Here is an 11,491-nt window from a genome sequence, read left to right on the forward strand (position 1 = left end):
ATGCCACTGATTCTGATTTTGCAAGCATTTATGACGCATGTGAACATGGTGCATTTCACAAATTTTATAAGCATGATGGCTATCTTTTTCGAAATAAAAGACTATGCTTACCAAAGTGTTCAATGCGAGAATTGTTGGTTCGAGAGGCTCATAGTGGTGGTCTTATGGGTCATTTTGGAGTCACTAAGACTTATGATGTTTTACATGAGCATTTTTATTGGCCTAACATGCGAAAAATTTTTGAGAAAATTTGCTCTACTTGCATTACTTGTAAACAAGCTAAATCCACTGTGATGCCTCATGGTCTATATACTCCTCTTCCTGTTCCTAGTTCACCTTGGACTGGCATTTCAATGGATTTTGTAATAGGTTTACCAAGGACAAAGCGTGGACGAGATAGTATCTTTGTGGTTGTGGATCGATTTCTAAAATGGCTCATTTCATTCCATGCCATAAGACTGATGATGCAACCCATGTTGCCGATCTATTTTTCCGTGAAGTTGTGAGATTACATGGAATCCCAAAGACTATCGTTTCCGATAGAGATGCAAAATTTCTTAGTCACTTTTGGAATGTGTTATGGGGTAAGTTAGGTACTAAACTACTTTACTCTACTACATGCCACCCTCAAACTGATGGTCAAACCGATGTGGTAAATCGAGTTTTGGGATCTTTGCTTAGAGCCATAATAGGTAAGAATGTTAAATCTTGGGAAGAATGGATACCCTATGTTGAGTTTGCTTATAATCGTTCTGTTCATTCTTCCACAGGTTTTACTCCTTTTGAGATTGTATATGGCTTTAATCCACTTACTGTTTTAGATTTGCTTCCTTTACCTTTGAATGGGATTGCTAATTTAGATGGTGAAAGGAAAGCTGATTTAGTGAAAGAGATCCATGAGAAGGCTCGTAAAGCCATTGAGAAAAAGAATGAGTCCTATGCACATTGAGCTAATAAAGGGCGAAAGTAAGTCTTATTTGAACCTGGAGATTGGGTATGGGTACATATAAGGAAGGAATGATTTTCTTCTAAGAGAAAGAATAAACTTGATGCACGAGGTGATAGACCATTCCAAGTACTCGAGAAAATAAATGACAATGCTTATCACATTGATCTTCCTGGTGAGTATAGTGTTAGTGCTACTTTCAATGTTTCTGATCTTTCTCCTTTTGAATTTGATGTAGGTTCAGATTTGAGGATGAATCTTCTTGAAGAGGGGGAGAATGATACGAGCCAAGGAGGTGACACTCAATGGGTTGTTTCTCCTAGTGGTCCAATCACTCGAAGCAAGGCACGACAATTAAAATCAAAGATGAATGCTTTTGTCCAAGACTTTGTTGCTACAAATTTAAGTCATCATGTTCGTGACGTTGACAAATACGAGAATGCAATTCACTGGACCAATCTTGGAATTGTGAAAGCCCATAAATTGATGGATTAATCTTTTATGTATCTTATTATTATTCACTTAATTCTCATTGGTTGGGACACATCACTTATAAGTTAAGTAATTTTATTGGTTAAGTTATTATTTATTTATTTTCTTAGATAATTTTAAAGAGTTTTTATTAGGATTCAATTACTCTTGAAAGAGTTTTATTAGGATTCAATTACTCTTGTAATTTGCCTATAAATAGGCTTGCTTTCTACACATTTGAGGGGAATAAAAAGAGAGTATTTGTTTTCTTCCAAATTTGTGTGAGGCAAATTTTTGAGAGTAGAGTGATTCTTCTCTTGCTATTTAGTTTGGAGTTTGTTACTTTCGAAGGTATTTCGAAGTTACAAATATTCAAATTTCTTTCCCGTTCATCGGTGTTTCTAGAGGTTCTTCTTCTAGGGGTTTCGTAGGGAGCTGCTCAATCATTGGCGTTTTTTGTTACAAGTTAACCAAGGGTTCCATAGGACAAATCTATCCTTTATTATTATTATTATTATTTAACTAATTTTATTTATTCTCGTTTTATTTCTAATTTGTGTTTCTCTTGTGTCTAGATCCGGGATTTCCGCATCATGTGTGGCTTCTTCATGTTTGTTGTGTTTGATGTGGTTGAGTGATAGATAAGTTATAGGCATATTGATGTATGAGATGAGATAGTGTAGTTGGTATAAGTAAGCAAATAGATGTGACTTGGTTGTGTGACCAAGTTAGAGAGTTACACAGGTACGGACACTGGCTGGAACACGGCCGTGTGCCCTATTTCGAATGCCCACACGACTTCACCACATGGGCATGTGTCTCCTGCACCTTGGAAAAATTTTGAGATTTTGCGAAAAATTCTCTTAGTACCCGGTTTAGTCCTGACTTGTTTCTAATGTATGTTTTGGGCCTCGAGGGCTCATATAAGGGACTTTATGAATAATTTCTGACATGAATGTTAAATAATATGAAATGTATGTATTTGTTTTGTATATTTTGGTAATGCTCCGTAACTCTGTTCCAGCGACGGATATTGGTTAGGGGTGTTACATTTCAAGGTGAGTTTGAATATTTACATATGAAAGAATTCGAGTCAATTTTGGATTATTATTCAAGGGTGTTGGCTATTGTTAATCAAATGAAGAGATATTGAGATACCTTAGAAGATGTTCGTTTATTGAAAAGATCATTCGTTCTTTGGTTCCAAAGTTTGATTTTGTCGTTTGTGTCATTGAGTCAAAAGATTTAGACTCTATGACTATTGAACAAGTAATGGCTGAGTTTCAAGCACAAGAAGACAAATTCAAGAGGAGAAAAGATGAGTCTTTAGAACAAACTATCAAAGCCAAGGTATCTTTGAAAGATTTCCGAGAAGAAAAGAACCAAAGAGGTCGAGGGCATGGAACGGACGAGGATGAGGACAAGGTTATGATCAATGAGGATGTGGAAGAGGTGATCGTGAAAATATCAACCACGATAATGGGAGCCCATCAACTAGAAATCGTGGAAGAGTGAAGGGAAGAGGAAGAGGTAATTATTGAAGATCGAATGAAATGAAGTATGACAACTCTAGTGTTGAATGTTACAATTTCTATAAATTTGGCCATTTTTCTTGGGAATGCCAAAATGACTCTAACGAAAATGAAAAGAGAGTCAATCTCATTAAAGATCGGAAAGATGCAGAAGAGCCAACTTTATTGCTAGCACTCAAGAATGAAGAAAGCAATGATACATGCATATGATATCTTGATAATGGAGCAAGCAATCACATATGCGAATGTAAAGAGGCCTTTGTGAAGCTTGATGAGAAGGTTAGAGGCAATGTTTCATTTAGAAACTCTTCAAAAGTCTAAATCCAAGGGAAATGTACCATTCTAATTTCGCTAAAGGATGGTGGTCATAGCCTTATTACCAATGTTTATTATGTTCCCAAGTTAAGAAGTAATATTTTGAGTTTGGGGCAACTCATTGAAAGGGGTTATGAAATTTCCATGAAAGACTGTTTCCTTTGGCTAAGAGGTCAATATGCCAACTTGGTTGCTAAAGTATCCATATCAAAGAATAGAATGTTTATGTTGAATCTCAAGACAATTGAAGTAAAGTGTTTGAAGGCTAGTGTGAAAGATGAAGCATGGTGTTGGCACATGAGATTTGGCCACTTGAATTTTGGAGCACTCAAGGTTCTCAGAGAAAAGAAGATGGTTAAATGTATTCCAATAATTAGACATCCTAATCAATTGTGTGAGGTGTGTCTCCTAAGCAAGTATGCAAGATCAAGTTTTCCGAAAGAAGCAACATCAAGAGCAACCAAGCCTCTTAAACTTATTCATACCAATGTCTGTGGACCAATCAATCTGCCATCATTTGGTAAAAGTAAATACATTTTGTTTTTTATTGATGATTATAGTGGAAAGATTTGGGTTTATTTCTTGAAGCAAAAATCTGAAGCCTTTGTTGCATTTAAAACTTTCAAAACTCTTGTTGAAAAAGAGAGTGGTTATAAGATAAAATCTTTAAGGTCCGATAGAGGAGGCGAATTCACTTCCAATGAATTCAATAAGTTTTTCAAACTACATGGAATTTATCATCCTTTAACGGTGCCTAGATCGCCACAACAAAATGGTGCAGTGGAAAGAAAAAATAGAACTATTCTTAATATGGCTAGATGTGTGTTGAAGGCAAGGAATATGCCTAATGAATTTTTGGTCAAATTTATTTCTTGTGCAGTTTACTTGTCCAACCACTCACCAACAAAGAACATGAATGGTCTAACACCTCAAGAAGCATGGAGTGGAAGAAAGCCAAGTGATAGACATCTACCAATGTTTGGTAGCATTGCTTATGCGTATGTATCCAACCAAGATAGATTGAAGCTTGATGATTGAAGTTCAAAATATGTTTTTATTGGTTTTGACTCAAACTCCAAAGGCTATAAGTTGTATAACCCAAGCAATGGGAGGATTATCATAAGTCGATATGTTGAGTTCAGTGAACAAGCAAGTCAGAATTAGGAGGCGCAAGAAGAACAATCTTATGATTTCTTTCCTTATTTTGAGGAAGAACAAGACACTGTGGCACTGGTGCAAGACGTGACTCTTCCATCTTCACCTGCTTCAATCCATAAAGCAACTTTCGAAAAAGGCTTAAGTGAAAGACCTTGAAAAATGAGAACTATATATGACTTGTATGATGCTACTGAAGTTATTAATGATTTGTTTTGTTTATTTATAGATAGTGATCCACTTAACTTCGATGATGCCATGAATGACGAAAGATGGAGACTAGCCATTGATGAAGAAATAAAATCAATTGAGAAAAACAACACTTGGGTGTTATCTAAACAATCCGTTTGCTTATTTCTTTGGCGGCTCAAATGAAGTGGAAAATACATCAACTTGATGTGAAATCAACATTTCTTAATGGTTTCTTGGAAGAGGAAGTGTACATTGAGCAACCCATGGGATACAATGTCCTAAGACAAGAAGATAAATACAAAAGGTTGAAAAGGCATTATATGGGTTAAAACAAGCACCTCGGACATGGTATAGCCACATCAACAAGTATTTTCAAGATAATGGGTTTGTTCGGTTTCTTCATGAACATGCACTCTTTGTCAAGATAAATGATGATAGAGATATCTTGATAGTTTGTCTTTATGTGGATTATTTGATCTTTACAGGAGACAATCTAAATTTAATTGAAAAATTCAATAAGCATATGTCACTTGTTTTTTAGATGGCTGATGTGGGGCTCATGTCTTATTATTTGGGCTTAGAAGTGAAACAAACGGATGACGACATATTCATCTCGCAAGAAGGTTATGCAAAACAAGTGTTGAAGAAATTTAAAATGCTTGATTGCAATCTTGTTAAAACTCCAATAGAGTGTAGAGTGAAGTTGTCAAAGTTTGATGATGGAATAAAGAAATATCCAACTCTTTTCAAAAGTCTTGTGAGAAGTTTGAGATATTTAACATGTACAAGGCCTGAAATCCTATTTGCAGTTGGTGTAATGAGTTGCTACATGAAAGCTCCTACCTCAGCTCATTGAAGGCTATTAAGAGGATTCTTCGTTACCTAAAAGGTACGATTAAATTTGGGTTATTCTACTCATCTTCTCATTACTTTCAACTCATGGGATTTTGTGATAGTGATTTTACCGGTGACATTGATGATAGAAGAAGTACGATTGGATTTTTGTTTTACTTGGGAGATTGTTGCATCTCTTGGAGTTCTAAGAAACAACCTGTTGTGACACTCTCAACTTGTGAGGCTGAATATGTGGCAGCAACTTCTTGTACTTGTCATGCTATCTGACTTAGAGAATTGTTGAAAGAACTTCAATTGTGTAACAACCCGATTTCAGTGGTGTCGGAAGCGATGGTTTTGAGACCACAATTTTCGACAAGAGTGTCAGTAAATATTATTAATTTAATAATTATGAACATTTAGTAAAGTCATATTAAACTTTAGTTAGGAAATTTAAATGTTTAAAATGCTAATTAAGCAAAAATGATTAAATCATAAAAGCAACAAAAGTTAAATTTTATTAGTTAAATATATTAAATGGCCATGAAAAGGGAAATAGATGGACTTAAATGGCAATTATGCCATGTCAATGGTTAGTAGACGGTTTGGTGACCAAACCCTTGATATATTCATGATGAAATTATAATATTAATATATTAATATTAGGTATTAAGTTATAAAAAGAAAGGAAAACTTTTTTTTTCTTTTGTTTATCTTCCTAAACGTGAGAAACTCTATTTTTGGAGTAAAGAAGGTTCGACCAAACTCTCTTCTAAGCTTGGGTGAGTTTTTGAGTTCCATTTCTTTTGGTTTTCATGTTTTTGAGTTCGTTTTAGCTTAGTCTAGCTAACCCGAAGGTTGATTTGTGAAATCGTTAGAAGTTTAGGGACTTACCATTAAGGTGATAAGTAAGTTTATGAACTTGGTTGTTAAATCCTTGAGTTTGAAGGTTAAGTACAAGTATTTTTAATAGATGATTTTAGATGATTTTAAGTTTAAGGACCTATTTGAGAGTATAGTAAAATGCAATGTGAATAATAGGAAATGATAGAAAATTTAGGCTGAATTGAAGACATAGAAAAATTGGCTAGTTTAGTTTTTGCATGGATTGTGGTTAAATTGTGAATTTTGGTTTAAGGACTTAATTGTACCAATGTAAAAGTGTTGAGGGTAATTTTGTAAAATCACCTTCAAAAGGGTTATGAGTTTGAATTAATTAGTTTTAAGATGACCTTGAATGATTTAATTGAATAAAATTATTATTTAAATCAAGACACTCAACAATCAGACTTGAATCGTGGAAAGGCCAAAGTTTCAAATTAGTTGTCGGTACCTTTTTGTGTGATCGTGTAGTCGAGGTAAGTTTGTTTAATGGTAAACTAACCAACCTTGCAATTTGATGAAAAAATTATTTATGTTGCGCTTTGTATATAACTTGTTAAGTTGATATTATAAGTTTGTGTAATTTAAAATAATGTGTGTAAAACGTTGAGGATTAGGGAATGATATGGAAACATGCTTCGTTTTTGAGCCTTATGAATACTTAGGATACAAATGACACGTCATTAGAGATTATACGTTTTCAGGTGTTGGTCTTGGGTGTCTCGTCGATGGCTGAGGTCCTGCATTTGTTGTAGATTCTCCACAGCTCGTGTGAGCAGCATCGTGCAACCTAACATCCCGAACCACAGCTCATGTGAGCAGACCCATTTCATAGCTTGTGTGAGCATTACATGATACGATTATATTTACATGTATAGGTAAACTTCATGTAAGCATAGTTCCCGTGTATCCTAAGTAAATTCATTTGGTTCAATGAGTATTAAAGTTTAAGCAAATGTATGAGATGTATAAATTTTATATTGGATATATGTTGAATGTTATAAACCAATTCAATAACTTGTGAGAATGGTGATTGAAATTAGGAATCAATTATACATATGAGCATGCTAATGGAATAATGCATTAACTTTATAAATTGAGCCTATTTGGTAAGTTTTTGTTTAAGTTTGTACGTGCTTACTAAGCATTACATGCTTATGTATGTGTCTTTTTTTTCTTGTATATCATCGGTAAGCTTGATCGGTTGGAATTTCATTGGAGCACAATCACACTATCCAATCATCGTTTTGGTAGCTTTCGGTTACTTTGGTTAAGGTTATAAATGGCATGTAATAGGGCTTAAATATTATCTTGGTTTGTTTTTATTAGGTGCCAGATCTATTTGTGTTTTATTTCCCTTTTTGAGGATGTTTTGTAAACATGGTATAGATATGTGATGTTAAATTCTAACGCATGCCTTTTTGAATGTGAATAGTATTGATTGTTTTGGCAATGTTTTAGGCTTGTTTAAATGTGTTTTTAAAGTATGAAAATGGTTGGTTTTTAGTTTGGCTTGGAACCTAGGGGTTGGATGAAAGTTTGCTTTGTTTTAGGAGCTTTTTAAGGTGCACACGGCCTAGGCGATTCCACATGGTCATGTGTAAAGCCACACGACCTAGGCTATTCTACATGGCCTGGCCACACAATCGCGTGACTCCTATTTCTAAAAGTTTCAAATTTTTGCATATTTGTCTGTTTTGATTCAAATTGTCCCGAATTATTCTCAAACTATTTTTAAGGCCCCGTAAGCTCGATTTAAGGCCCCCATAAGTGTATTTTTACCCTGATTTTTATAAGCTATTGAATGTTTTTGTTTATTTTATATTTTTGTTTCTATTTGATGATAAAGGTCCTGATTTGTACTGTAATGCTCCGTAACCCTAATCTGGCGACAAATTTTTTTCCTTACTTTTTATCACTTAATACCTAATATTAAATATTAATATTATAATTTCATCATGAAAATATCAAGGGTTTGGTCACCAAACAGTTCACTAACCATTGACATGGCATAATTGCCATTTAAGTCCACCTATTTCCCCTTTCATGACCATTTAATATATTTAACTAATAGGATTTAACTTTTGTTGCTTTTACGATTTAATCCTTTTTGTTTAATTAGTGTTTTAAACATTTAAATTTCCTAACTAAAGTTTAATATGACTTTACTAAATGTTTGAAAATATTAAATTAATAATATTTACTGTTTCGTCGAAAATTGTGGTCCCAAAACCACCGTTTCCAACACCACTAAAATCGAGTTGTTACAAATTGCCACAAGAAGAAGCAACCAAAATTTGCATTGATAACACGTCTACACAAGCACTCGCGAAAAATCATGTGTTCCATGATCGAAGCAAACATATAGACATAAGATATCATTTTATTAGGGAGCTTATTGCCAAGAAGGAAGTGGAGCTTAAGTTTGTGAAGACTCAAGATCAAGTGGCGGATATTTTTACAAAACCTCTCAAGGTTGAAGGTTTTCGAAGAATGCATGATAAACTTGGCGTAATCAAGAAAAGATCAAATTAAGGGTAAGCGTTGAATATAATTTGTAACATTCTAGAATATATTTACGCATTACTTGCATATATTTATATTTAATGAATGTATTAGAGTAGATGCATCTAGTTTAATAAATGTTGTAGAAGCCCAATTTCACCCGGGCCCTCCCAGCAAAACAAAGTTCAGCCCAAACGGCCCAATTACATTACAAAATTAATTGGACCAGCCCAAATACAGCCCAAACCCAATGAAAAACTAGGGTTTCAGAACCCTAGTTTCCCCCATGTGTGCCGTACACCTCTGCAGTACCCACCCCTCTGCCACCGCCGTTCGCTATGTCCCACCCGCACCTGCCTCTGACGTCGTGCCGCTCGTCCATCACCCTGCAAACACGCAACACAAGCAGAAGCATGAGACAATACCAAAATTTTAATTTTCTTTTGGCTATAAAGCCAATTTGTAAGAAACAAAAGGGGGTATTATTTTCAGTACAAAACTGATTGAAAAACCATTGTAAAGGGGGGAACGATTTCAAGAAATAAAAAGTAGAAAAAAAATAGATTGAAGGACTCTTTGTTTTCGGTATAAGATATATTTCCCTTTTTTCTATTTATTTATTTTTTCTTTCTTTATTTTCCTTCCTTTTGAAACTGTTTATATACATACATATATTTCTTTAGTTTTCTTTTTATATATATTTAAAAAGAGTTATAAAAAAGGAAAAAATGGAGAAAAGAACGTACCTTTTCAACTTTCCGGCCACCGTGGACGGCGGCACCGTCGCCGGTGATCGGCGGCCGGTACGACGGTGGTCGGTCCGTCCTCTGGCCAGATTATGGGCTGAGAAAAGGGAAGGGGAAAGATTTTAAGAGAAATAATTTTTTTTTGGAAAGAGGGCTGAAAATAAAGTGTTTTGAAAAAAACTTGACTTAAATAGGCTTTCAAAACGACGTCGTTTTGGGCAGCCTTCTCAGGCACCAAAATGGCGCCATTTTGATCTGACCCGTTGGCCGACCCGACCCGCTCCAGGAGGATCCGCGTGTTTTTGACGGAAGGGCTAATTGCACCTTTAGCCCTTCCGCTTTTTAATGTTTTATAATAAAGTCTTTTATTGTTTTTAATTTGGCCCCGCGGGTCTTGCGCTTATTCCAATTTGGTCCTGAACGAAATGACGCGCTAAAGGTTGGGAATATTTGCTCAATCGGCCCTCCATTCTTTGGGCGCATTATATTTTGGTCCCTCAGGACCCCTTTTTCGTTTATTTGCATTTTAAACTCCAAATTTCGTCTCAAAATTTGATTTAGCCCTTTGTTTTATTATTTTTAACTATTTTATTAATAATATTGATAAATTATACATTATTATGATTGTTATTATCGTTTGTTATTGTTAATATATTATTGTTTGTGTTTACTTATTTAAGTCTAAAGTGTAGGTGTCTTATTATAGTTATTATTATATAATTACTCATATTTTTATGTTTTATAATCCATATATATATGTAAATCCATATACGTATTCATATTTTTATTTTTATTTTTATTTATATGCTTACATATATGTACATATTTACATTGTTTTATTATATATATATACTTTTATATTTTTATAATTTTAATCATTTTGTTATTTACTTATTTATTTAAGTTCTCATGATTATTTTAAGAGAATGCTTTATTTTTATTTGCTTATACATTTGTTATTTTGTGAGTTGTTGGTTTGTTCTTTTATTTATTTTATTTTGATTGCTATTGCTCGTATTATTTTTTTCATACTTTTGTATTCAATATGGTTTTGCCATGCATATCAACAATGTAATTTGTTTTCACATTCTCTTATTACGACTTCGTGTTTCATTTTACTCAATATGTCAAAACTTGTTTTAAATAAATGGCATTTCGTGTTTAGATTCGAGAAAGTGGTGCCCTAACTTATTGGGTTTCGATTTTCCGAATAAATCTAAATATGCGAATATTTTCGAACTTAAGTTTTAAACGATCTTGGGAACTAAGAAAAGATCGTGTCCTAACTTACTGGGCATGATCCATTTTCTAAACCTGAGATAATTAAACATCTTTTTTAAATAAGTAAATTTTCGGTATTCATTTCGGGAATTCAAGACATTGTGTCCTAACTTATTGGATATAATTCTTTTTCTCGATTAAACGTGAAATATGCCATTTTCCTAAAAAGAATTTCAACATTTTAATACAAGGATCGTATTTTTAAAGTTCTTCAAAGTTATCAATTTTTGACATTATGACATTAACTAATCAACTAGGTACCAATTTTGGGCGTTACGAGGGTGCTAATCCTTCCTCGTACGTAACCGACTCTCGAACCTATTTTTCTGAATTTTGTGGACCAAACTCAATGTTTTAATAAAATTAAATTGTTTATTAAAAACAACCACTTTTCAAGGTGATCCGATCACACCTCATCAAAAAAGATCGGTGGCGACTCCCGTTTTTTTCGTTTTTTTTAAATCCAAGTCGACCCCGTTTCATTAAAAAAATGGTGTCAACAGCTTGGCGACTCCACTGAGGACCAAAATAAGTGAGTCAAGCCACGAGTTGATTAATCTTTATCTTTTTGTCGAAAATCGAAAACTTGGTTTCAATATACGATCCTTTCGTTGCATTTCACTCGTCTTTAG

This window comes from Gossypium hirsutum, chromosome D06 (genome assembly GCF_007990345.1).
Source record: "Gossypium hirsutum isolate 1008001.06 chromosome D06, Gossypium_hirsutum_v2.1, whole genome shotgun sequence".
NCBI lineage: Eukaryota > Viridiplantae > Streptophyta > Magnoliopsida > Malvales > Malvaceae > Gossypium > Gossypium hirsutum.